The following is an 11,726-nucleotide window of genomic DNA, read 5'->3' as shown; positions in this document are numbered from 1 at the left end:
CTAGCCAGTAAGAAGTTTCATCCATCAGCCAATCAACTTATAGTTAAAGAAATTCACAGTCATTTTCTATTTACCTAAATGCATAAACATATAAAGTTTATTGGTGTGATACTGCTCCCACTAAGAGCCATAGACCCCCCACCTAAAAAAAAACCAGCACAAGGCTAGAGAAACGTCCTTTGGATTGTTGGTCAGAAAAGTCCTAGGGACTTCTAGAACAATGACAGTGATTGCTAATACTTTTGGTTGCCTCACATAAATTGAAGTTATTCTTTCACTAAGGAAGCCAGACACTTGAGACATAGGACTTGAAGGTTGGAGCTGGATCTGATCTAAAAGCCTGCTCCTTAAGGCCTAATTTGCCTAACTCCAGAAGTTAATATTCAATCTGCTTGGGACAAGCACCATCAAAAGACCTATAGAGCTGTGGAGCCTAGGAACCACAGCATTTCAGAATCATCAAGGTGTCACTAAAGGTACAATAGTGACGTTTATATCTGGAAGATTAATCACAGCTGTCAAATTAAACTTAGCAAACAATAAACAGGATTCCTGCTATACCTGATTTTGTAAACCTAGCCAACTACAATAGACTAGTAAAGTCATGGGACTTAAAAGAGTATCTCCTATCATCATTTTCCTAAATCTGTTTAATTCCTAGTGTACTCTAAATATTTACCCTTATTTTCTCCTTCTTTAAAAATATATAAGCAGCTTTTCCTGAGTAAGAACAGTAAATTCTGAATAAATTTAACACTGAACAACTTGTAGCCTTTAAAGAAGTTTCATCATTTTTAATTCTCTTGTGTTCCATCTAGAGTTTATGAAACATAGTAAAATGTCTTTTTAGGAAGCCCAAATAATTATCTTACAGTTCTTGATTCTTGTAGACAAAAGTGAATTTTAGACTACCTGAAGTTAATATTTGATGACAGTTCCTTAATATTTCAACAGTTTGCCTTAAATGCCCATCCCTTCTAAAAATCCATGTGTGCCATGTTTTTAACACAGAGTTCATGAAAAATTAGGTTTTCAATTGTTCAAATAAAATCAACTCATTTTAGATTAATAGAGACTTCCATTTGAAAATATGATTGGTTATCAGGAAAGATAAAAGTAATACTAATTGAGTAATTGTTTTTAAGTAAAGGGAGAAAACAGTGACCCATGGGATATAAGCATGGTTCAGAGAGCAGGCTCAATTCCTCACAAATCATATTGTTGCCCAATTCCTAATAAAATGTTTTCAGTATTCAAAGATGAATATCATCAGACTGTGACCTGTTCACATTGATGTTGGTGCAATAGTGCTCCAAGTTCTTTAAAATAATTCAGTTTTTATTATTATAAAATATCAAAATATCTTTCTTATCTTTTATAAAGTCTGGGACGAAATAGATGACACAGGTCCTCTAATTTTTTAGGGACTCATCTTCTAGTTCTAGATAACCACCAAAGACAATTGCAATCCCTGTATTGCTTTGGTAGTATCTTGTATTCTCCTAACCAACATGTTTGTAAGATTTCCATGCTCAGCATTATCTCATATTTTTTCTTTTAAGAAAGTACCTTCCTTTTGGTAGAGCATTATTGCCCTACATGATACATTTCCTTTAAAAATATACAGGGATATTTTTAATCAAATTCAAATCCCAAAATTCAAATGGAGGTACACAACTTGACTATAATTCCAGCTCCAAAGGATCCAACATACTTTCTACCTTCTGTGGGAACCTGAACAAATGGGGTAGACACATGCTTACACATACATATAAGTAAGAATATTATACATTTGAATATATATGCACACACCCATACATTATATATGTACTTTTCTGTGAATTTATAACATTATGCTTTTCTATGACTCTTTCTGAAAACTTAAGAGTTATTTTTCTACTTCTCCTAACTCTGTTAAAGTATCTCCCATTTTTTCCATTGTCTGCTTCATAGCATTCATGTTCATAATTTTCAGAGATACTATAGTGCCATAGTAACAAAAGCCAGCATTGCATTGGCAAAACTTTCCAGTAAATCAATAGAACACATGGAAAACACAAACATTCATGCACAAAATTTTCATCACCTCATATTTGATGAAGATCCTCAAAAATTCAAGAAAAACATCATCTTAAACAAATGGATCTTGGAAAACCAGATGTCCATATGTAGAAAAATGAAATTATACCCATAACTATCACCCAGCACAAAACTTAGTTCCAAATGGATGAGAGTTCCTGATATAAAAATTAAAACTACCAGAAGAAAACATATGCAGTACCTAACAATACTGGGTGTAGGAAAGGATTTCCTAGATGTGGCTCCACTTGCAAAGGAACAAGTGGCAAATGGGATGTTACAAAAAAAACCCAAACAAAATACCCCTTATGTACAACAGAATAAATAATCGTGTGAGGAAGAATCCTATCATGGAGGAGAGAACCTGCCAGCTATACAACTAAGAGAGGATTAATATTCAGAATGTTAATATTCAGAATATATAAAGAACTCAAGAATCAAGAAAATAAATGACCCAATTTATTTGGATAGAGAGATCTTATGAAACAAAAATGGCTAAAATATTTATTTAAAATGTTCCTTGTGTTCCCTTATTCAGATAGCACCAGAAACCCTTCTTCCTGCAGTTGATGAAAAAGTAATACAAGAAGACACCAACAGGACAATGTCCAGAGAGGGTGAGAGATTCTGAAATACTCAGTCCTAAATGGGATGTCGCCGTCAGATGCCTTCTCTCGGAGCTCAGGCAATTCTGTGGAAGAGAAGGTGAAAATTCAGAGGGGATGGAATACACCAAGGAAATAAGACTGATGCACATATGAACCCACAGAGACTGTGGCAGCATGGGCAGAGCCTGCACAGTTCCAAGGCAGACAGAGTACTGGAGCTGAGGGGGAAGTGAATGCTATCTTGTTAATCAACGATCTGTATCCAACTGAAGACTGCTCACAGATGAGGTATTAGTTTTCTCTATTGGAGTCTCACTGGGTAAACAAGCCACACTTAAATGTAGGTCTCATGCTCAGGAAAAGACAACCAACTCAAAATAAAGGCCAGTTTTGGAGATTTTTTTGTCTCATAATACTTTGGGCACTTTTTATCTTACTGGTATTTTGCTTATTTATTATGGCTTGTGAATTTTTATTTCTATGGGTTTTCTGTGTGTGCACATGTCTCTATGTGTTATGTACTATATTTCTTTTGTTTTGTTTGTTTGTTTGTTTGTTTCAAGACAAATTTTCTCTGTTTAAGAGCCCTGGATATCCTGGAACTTGCTCTGTAGACCAGGCTCACCTTGAACTTATGGAGATCTGCCTGCCTCTTCCTGCTGAATGCTGGGATTAATTCAAGATATTTGCAACCACTGCCTGGCATTAAAAAAATTGCCTGTTTGTGAAGTTAAGAGAAATAAGGAGTGGATTAGGATGATTAGGAAGATGGGGAGGATCTAGGATGGTGTGTGGAGAAGAAACTGAGCAGAATAGACTGTATAGAAAATATCTGTTTTGAATTTTCAAAGTGTTCAACATCCTTAATAATTAGGGGAGTGCAAATTAAACTACTTTGAGATTTCTGGATACCCAAATCAGAATGGCCAATATAGAGAAAACAACTGACAACAAATGCTAGGGAAAATGAGGCAAAAGTGAGATCCCTCAGTCATTGTTGTTTGTTGGGGGAAGTCCTGTGCATTTGTCAATAAAGTACTGTTGAGCCTATAGGGAACCAAGATAGGAGGGACTAGGAGTCCAGGAGAACTCTGGGAAGGAGAAACACAGGGAGTCGAGATGTAACGCCATTGGGGTAGGAAGCCCGGAAACCTCTCCGGTAAGAGACATACATAGATTAACAATAATGGGGTAATTACTTAAGTCAGAGCTAGCCAGTAAGAAACAAGCAAAGGCCAACAGCTTCATAATGAATATAGCCTCCTGTGTGTTTATTTGGGAACTACAATGCGGCAGAGCCCAGGCGGCTGGCGGGGGATAAACCAAAGCAGCTAGCAAGAAAAAGCTTCTCTTAACAGTTGTTGACCTTTCAAATGGTTGTAACCACCTTGTACAGATAATGAGCCAACTGTATCATTGCTTGGCATATATCCAAAATACTGGATACCCTGTTTCATAGACACTTGCTTAACTATTCCTAGTAGCTAGGGAATAGAAACAGCATGAATGGGTTCTCAGTGGAGGGATAATGACATTATGGTACACAAACATAAGGAAATACTATTTGACTGTAAAGACATTTGTCTCAGAAGTCCTTTTTCCCTTGGCTTCTTGTCTACTCCAAAGCAGGAATCCTTAAGATTGTTTTACCTTTTATTAAATAAATCCTTTCAAAGTGATTACAAGACAGATGGGAGAGTCAGGATTGTGTCACCAGCTGGTCTTATGATGCCAATGGGGAACCAGCTCTCTGACACGTGCCATAAATTCATTCCCAAAGAGAACTCCATTAACCATATCTCTGCCAGTTCCCTCATCACCCGAGAGAGAGAGAGAGAGAGAGAGAGAGAGAGAGAGAGAGAGAGAGAGAGAGAGAGAGAGAGAGAGGGACCTTTGTCCTCAGTTCTTATCTGGGTAAGTACCCAGAGAAGACCACAGTCATAGGGCTTATTCACCCTACTATCAATGACTTATCAGACCAAATTACCACAGCAGTCCTATCTCCCTGTTTCTTTCACTCAACTTGATACTTCTGAACAAAATAATAGTCTAGGTGGCAATATTGTTTCTTTTTAAAAACTCAGATGAAATTCAACATGAAAAACTCAGATCTTTTCCATGAATTTTCTACGGTATTAAGAATTAGGATGCTTTTTAATCAGTAGTCATATTTAATGTTAATTAATATTTTGTGCTTAATTAGACATAGGTTCAAGACTGGGTGTTAGTGGTGCATGCCTTTAATTCCAGCACTCTTGAGGCAGAAGCAGGTGGATCTCAGTGAGCTCGAGACCACCCTTGGTCTACAGAGGGAGTTCCAGGACAGACTCCAAAACAGAGAAACTCTGTCTCAAAAAAAGAAGTATGTACAAGCATGTAACACACCTATGAAGAGTTTCACTATAATATTTTGATTAATAATATGTAGTTTGTTCCATTCATTATTCCAACATATGTAATTTTTTGAGAGTATGATGTGGGAGGTCCTCCTGTATGCTGCAAATATGTGTTGCTTTCATTGGTTGATAAATAAAGCTATTTTGGCCAATGCACAGGCAGAATTTAGCTAGGCAGGAATTCTGAACAAAAGACAGGCAAAAGAATGACAAAAGAGAGACACCATGTAGCCACCCAGGCGGTAGTATTCAGAGCATCCTATGATAAGACATGGCCACATGAAGATGCACAGATTAATAGCAATTGGTTAATAATTAAAATATAACTAGCTAGAAAGTAGCCTGTGCCATTGGCTAACCAATGTAGCTGATATTAAGTCTCAGAGTGATTATTTCTTAAGCAGCTGTGGGACTCTGTGTGTAGGGGAAAACCAGTCCAGTGGAACCAAGATGGATGTAAAAAGTTTCCATCAACAAGAACATATATTAGAAAGGACTATGTTACAAAGAAAAAATTGAAAATTAAAAAAAAAAAGTTGAAAAAATTTACTGCTGCGGTTTTTTACATCAATGACACTCTGCCAGTGACTGCACAGACCATGGTTCCCAGGAACCAAGTATTGAAATTGCCAGGCACTTTAAGGAGTATATCCTTACAGAACACATTTGTTACCTACAGAAATGTGACTCGTCCCCTTGAGAACCATGACTGGAAACTGTACCAACTTTATTTTCTCAATTCTTTCAGTATGGGGACCCTTTACCTCTTTTCCAGTACTTATTTAGTCTTACATCTTCCTGTGCTTCAAAATCAAGGCTGTGATTCATTTATTGCTTGACTTCTGCAGCAACTGTTTTTTCTCATTATATAGCTTTAATAAAATCCCTAACTCTGAATTGCAAGTAGATAGAAGAAAGTTTGTGTAAAGGCATAAGTACTACAAGCCCAAGAACTTATAAGAAAAAATAATGAATGGGTCACTAACCCCTAAACATTTCTGGAAAGAAGTCAAGGTTTGAAAAACTTTAGGCAGCTTGCGATGATGTATAGGAAACAACAAAAGATTCCAAATTTCTAAGGACAGATGGAGCATTTACATCTAACTTGTACAGTAGGTAATATGAGGCAGGGACTGTAAGAAAGTTGGACTGCTTGGACTTGTGAATTTTTGAGAATAGAAGCAATGCTTCAATGTGTTCCTTCTATTGAAAGTTTGGATTGACTGGAAGATGACTCTGTTCAATGCTGAGAGCTCTGAGGGCAAATCCATATGCTACCACTCATACAACATCCTCCCATATTAATCATACTAGCGAGAGAGGCTTGGAATAAGGAAGCACGGTGCTACACTTATGCTTATAAACCATATGAATATTGATTCTTTGAGAGTAGAAATCCTTACTTTCTCGACAAAAAATTTAAAAAAGCAGTAGGCAATCTTCCATCCTTCAAGGCATTCCTGCTGACAGCAAGAAGACTAAGAGGCTGACGCTACTGCTGTCACACTCATGCATATTCCTTAAATTGCTTAATCAAGACCTTATGCTTTACACAAATTACATATGTGATAATGTTTCAGAGTGCTTTGGTTTCCCCCTGACTATATGAAGATTGAGTTAGAGCAGTATGTAGTAATCTTGCCTTATTTAAATCAAGTAAATCAGAAAAATTATCAATGTTTTAAGCAAAGTCAAACACAATGTTGTGAGTCTAAAATCATTTCCACTCTAGTGTCATAGATATTCCAATAGCATCAACTCACTATCAAATACTAGGGTTTTAAAACAGACTCCTTTGTTTTGTTTTGTTTTCAGAATGGTTAGCACAAATTTTTAGGATATTAACATCAAATTCTTAGGATGTCAAAATATTTGGTGTAGTTAGAAAAATATATTTTTATTGTTACTTTCAAATATGTTGCAATTGTGGGTGTTAAGCCTTACCTTTCTTCTGATGTTACCTGCATCTATGAGTTCAGAAGCTCACATGTTCATTGGAAACAGAGGTTTTAACCTCTTTTCTTGTCTGAAAATATTTGATCCTTTTGTTCCATCTCTAAAAGCTCAAGGTTCTTAATTTACATTCTTATTCACTTGTTGTTGCAAAAATTCTAACATATTCCAAGAAGAGCACATGGATGACATTGAGAAGTATTTGGCCATAAGTGGATGTATTTTAGCCAAGTTATTTCGCATGCTGGGAGTTCTCAAAGAAATGTAATATGTGGTTCATATATAACGGCTTTCATAAATGGCTGGGCAAATTTGACATAAAGATGACTTTCATATTAAAGATTATTTACTATTTGTAGCATTATGATTAACAGTGCATTTAAAAATCACAAAAGAAGAAATACATTTAAATTATGTCAGTGTTTCATAACTAGCAGTAGCAACTGAAGATATTCTTTTTATTCATTTGATATTCAAGCATCCTGGCCATTTCAAAATATTTTTCTGTTGTTTATTCATGCATAATTTAAATTAAATGCTTTGAATTTATTTTCATTCACTACCATTAGGCAATATGCTGTATGGGATTTAAATATATATTAGTAAGATGTACCTATTTTTATCCATTATGATTTAAAATAGTTGAAAATAATATATTTAAAATGGCAAATTTGGAAAATGAATTCATCAATGTGAAAATTAATTTTCAATATATTTTAAAAGGAGCACTTTGAACTTTTAGTGTTTTATTAGTTCTCTACAAATAATGAAGAAATCTGTCCATCACAAAACAGTTTTTGTTCAGTACAGCCTCCAAAGCCACATAGAAACCCAGTCTTAAAAAACAACAAAACAAAACAAACAACAAACAAACAACAACAACAACAACAACAACAACAGAAAGTCAGTCTTCATTGACAAATCACCAAACTACAGTGAACTCATTACCTCATAAGGGGTTTTACCTCATCAATAGATAACTGAAACACTGGATATTGATACTTTACACTAAACTTTACTTGGAAAGGAATTAGCATGCCAAGGCCATAAGGTCATAAAAATAATGGCGACATTACTTCCTCTTGGAATCATTAAATTTATTACAAGACATGAGGTCACACAATTATAAAACAGGGTTAGGAGACAGGCATTGATAATTCTAAGATTTGCTGACTATAGGATGAAATGTCTACTCAGCAAGTAGAATTTCCCTCAGAATAAAAGGGTAGGCTATGTGAGTTAGACTTTGGGTGACTGAAGGTCCCTGTCAGTAGTTCTTACACAGAAGAGCAGCTTGTAAACTGTTAGGTAACTGCTCAATCTCAGGAAATGGGTTAAGAAGTCCTCAGTGGAGGTAATGGGTGGTAGTTATCAGGTGGTGGGCAAGTACTTATAAGCTAATATCACTATGGGCTGGCGATTCTGCTTTCTTGTTTACTGCCGTCAGAGGGGTTTTCTGAAATTTCCTGGACCTTCATTGTGCATGCTTCCTGTGACCATTCCAGTTGTTTTAACTCTAATTTGGAAGACAAATTCAAGTATTTGAAACTTGTTTTGGAGGGAAGAAAAAGTTTTAGTAGCTTTTGTATTTTTAATCCTGCCACATTCAGAGACAAATCAGCTGCTCTTTGTTTTGATAAGGAAGAGGGTATGGTCTACTTAGAGTTGTATTTATTAGTTGGAACAGTGTTGAGTCAAAATAAAATGTAATTATAACTAATATGCAAATAATGCCATGAATTTTATTCTTTGTAATGTCATATGTGATTTCCAGGAAGGAAATTGGAAGTATTAACTTTTGCTGAATAATTTAGGAGTAGCAACACTCAATAACAACTGTAATTACTTTTAAGTCTTAACTTACTAAGGGCAGTGCCTTAACACCTTCTACAATAAAATGTTTACTTCATTTTACAACATAAACTGAGTTCCACTAGATGCTTATTCATCAAAGTACATCAAATGAACTGACCCCCAAAAGGCTTATTTTGAGACGGTGCATTTGTAATTATTTAGTTTAAAAAGTTCACTCCAGTAAGCAAAGTGGAGAAGTTAATGGCTCCCATTTGTAAATAGATGGCATTATTTATTGTAACGCTCAATTATCTCTGGTCCATGGATTGTTCAATTATGCAAGCCCTCATCTACCAGAATAAATACTCATTAAGGTGAACATCTATGCCAAAAATATAAATTTTCTGTGATTTAGTTTTCATGTGCATAGTAAATCCTGGAGAATTGGGTGAGCAGAATCAATAAAACCCTAGATTACAGACATAATTTGACAAATTAGATGCCCATTTAGGAGCAATGAAATGATTTGTTTAGAAAAATTGTAAAATTACTTTGTAGAGGCATTCTTCCAGCTGAACACGGTAAGCGAAATACCACATTGGCTCCAAAATTCTATTTTTATAGAAAGTCAGAAATGGCGAAAGGTGAAAAAATTGAGTGTCACAGCAGTCCTAAGTTACAATGATAAATAGCACACATGCTGCCTCTAAAATTTTCAGGCTCATTGCAGAGAAGCAAGTTCGTGCATCTCATTGGAACTTCAAAGCTGCTTTCTCCTTTTTATGTTTAAAGCAAAGCTTTCAAGAATGGAGACCAGGCTTTCTTTACAATTTAAAATTCAAAGTGCACCACTTTGAAATTTAATAGAGCAGTGTTTGCTAAAGTAAACATTTTAGTCACAGTGAGGGCAGATGCCTCCGCATCTTCAGCCTTGCCATAGATAGTAAAGCAGTGCTTCAAAATATGAGCATGGCTTTTCCCCAGCGGACTTCCAAGGAGATAACAGATTTCACGGTATCCAGACTCTCCCTTCCCCAAACGAAGTACACCTTTGGCGTTAAAGCAATTTCCAGATTTCCAAAGTTCTCCAACACTTTAAAAGGGACGCTGACAACTGAGAATGAATTCTGATTCTTAGGAAGGGCCTATAGTTCCACCATCTCCTTCTACAGACACAAGCCTAGATTAAAGGCCGTGGAGGTAGGGAAAGAATTGGCTGAGACAAGCATTCATGGTGTCAACGCATGGTGTGAGAAGTCTTTTGTACTATTTAAAAAATGGTCTCCCAACTTTGCTCGGTGAAAGGCCTGTTTCTTTTGCAGTGCATACCAAATCCAATTACGCGAAAAGAACACAGAAAATTCTTTTCTTATTGAGATCTAAACCAGTGTACTAAACCATGTAATTTTCCCGGTAATCCTAGAACAGAGACATCTATTACATCTATTACAGGATTTTTCTTCATGCATCAAAGGTTACATGTTAATGAACATCATTTTTGGCCTTGTGAAATATTACATCTTATTTTGCTTTATTATTTCAATTATTTTTCATTTAGATTACAATTCAACGGATAATTTGCTGAGTGAGTGATAGAACTTGAAAACTGAATCATATAGAAAATTAAAATTTGAAAGATTATTACTCTTATGTAAGTTCATATTTCTTTATCTATATCCATATTGTAATGTGTATAATATATTCTCAGTTTTGTATACTTATTAATGAACAAATATGATAGAAATTATATGTGTGAATTATACATATATAAAAGCATAATTTGAAAACACCAAATTTTGTGTTTAAACACAATTAACTTAAATCCTCTTATTTGAATTATACTAAAATAAATATGTTTTTTAATATATGCTATACTGGCCTTTTAAAATACATAATTGATATGGTGCATACTTTACTTGATTATTTGTACCTGAATAAACACTTTGAAGATTTAGATTCAAGGTCAGTAAAAGACATAAAAACAGTCTTCACATTAAGTACATATTTCTAATTTTATAATTACAAGTGTACATTGGTCACTGGTTTTTATCTCCTTTCAGGGCAAGGCATGTTTAAACATTCTCAACTTACTGGTACGTCTCTTCAAATGAAATAAGAGTAAACAAAAAACTTTAAACCAAGAAAGCAGTAATTTTCATAAACCTGAAAGAGGCACACTTCACGAATTTCTTCTGTTTTGTGTGCTATCAGTTGAATATGTTTTCCTCTCTGGCACAGTGATGATAGCATTGCAGTTTTTTGGCAACAAATGGGTTCTGGGGGTCACCAAATGTCTCTGATACGCTGCAGCGTTTAATCTTCCATAAAAGCTGTTGACTGCTTCATGTAAACTGAATGCCAGGAACATTATTCTTTAAATCATGCTTAGCTGCTACTTAATGGATGTATAAATGTTGAACAGCCAAGTCTACACCAAGCCATCACAGACACTCTACCCATAAGTGAAATAGGGTCCTGATGAACCATAAACTGTTGTCATACTATATATTTATCCCAACTGAAGTGCATTTGTGAAATATAAAGCTATCTGAAACTTAAATATATTATTTGCCCTCAAGCTGATCAACAATGTCTTATTATATTTCAGAACACCCCTGCTGTCCATCTTATGACACTCTTGTATGCGTGAATTTTAGAAACAAAACACAGCATCAAGATTTGATATTTAGTACCAGATATTGTTGGCAGACAACTTGCACCATGGTTTCTTCCCCTTTCTTTTCTAAATCAAGTAGAAACAGCTATCAGTTTCTAGGTTTCCTATACCTGGTTCAATGTAATGTGATATAACACTCTAATAGAAAATGTAGAAAGGTTTTTCTGCTGTATAGGTACCAAGTAGGGATCAAGTTTGGCATTGTAATTAAACTGTTAA

The sequence above is a fragment of the Mesocricetus auratus genome, unplaced genomic scaffold (assembly GCF_017639785.1).
Source record: "Mesocricetus auratus isolate SY011 unplaced genomic scaffold, BCM_Maur_2.0 Super-Scaffold_6730, whole genome shotgun sequence".
In the NCBI taxonomy this organism is placed as follows: Eukaryota; Metazoa; Chordata; class Mammalia; order Rodentia; family Cricetidae; genus Mesocricetus; species Mesocricetus auratus.
Note: the sequence above shows the minus strand (reverse complement) of the source record.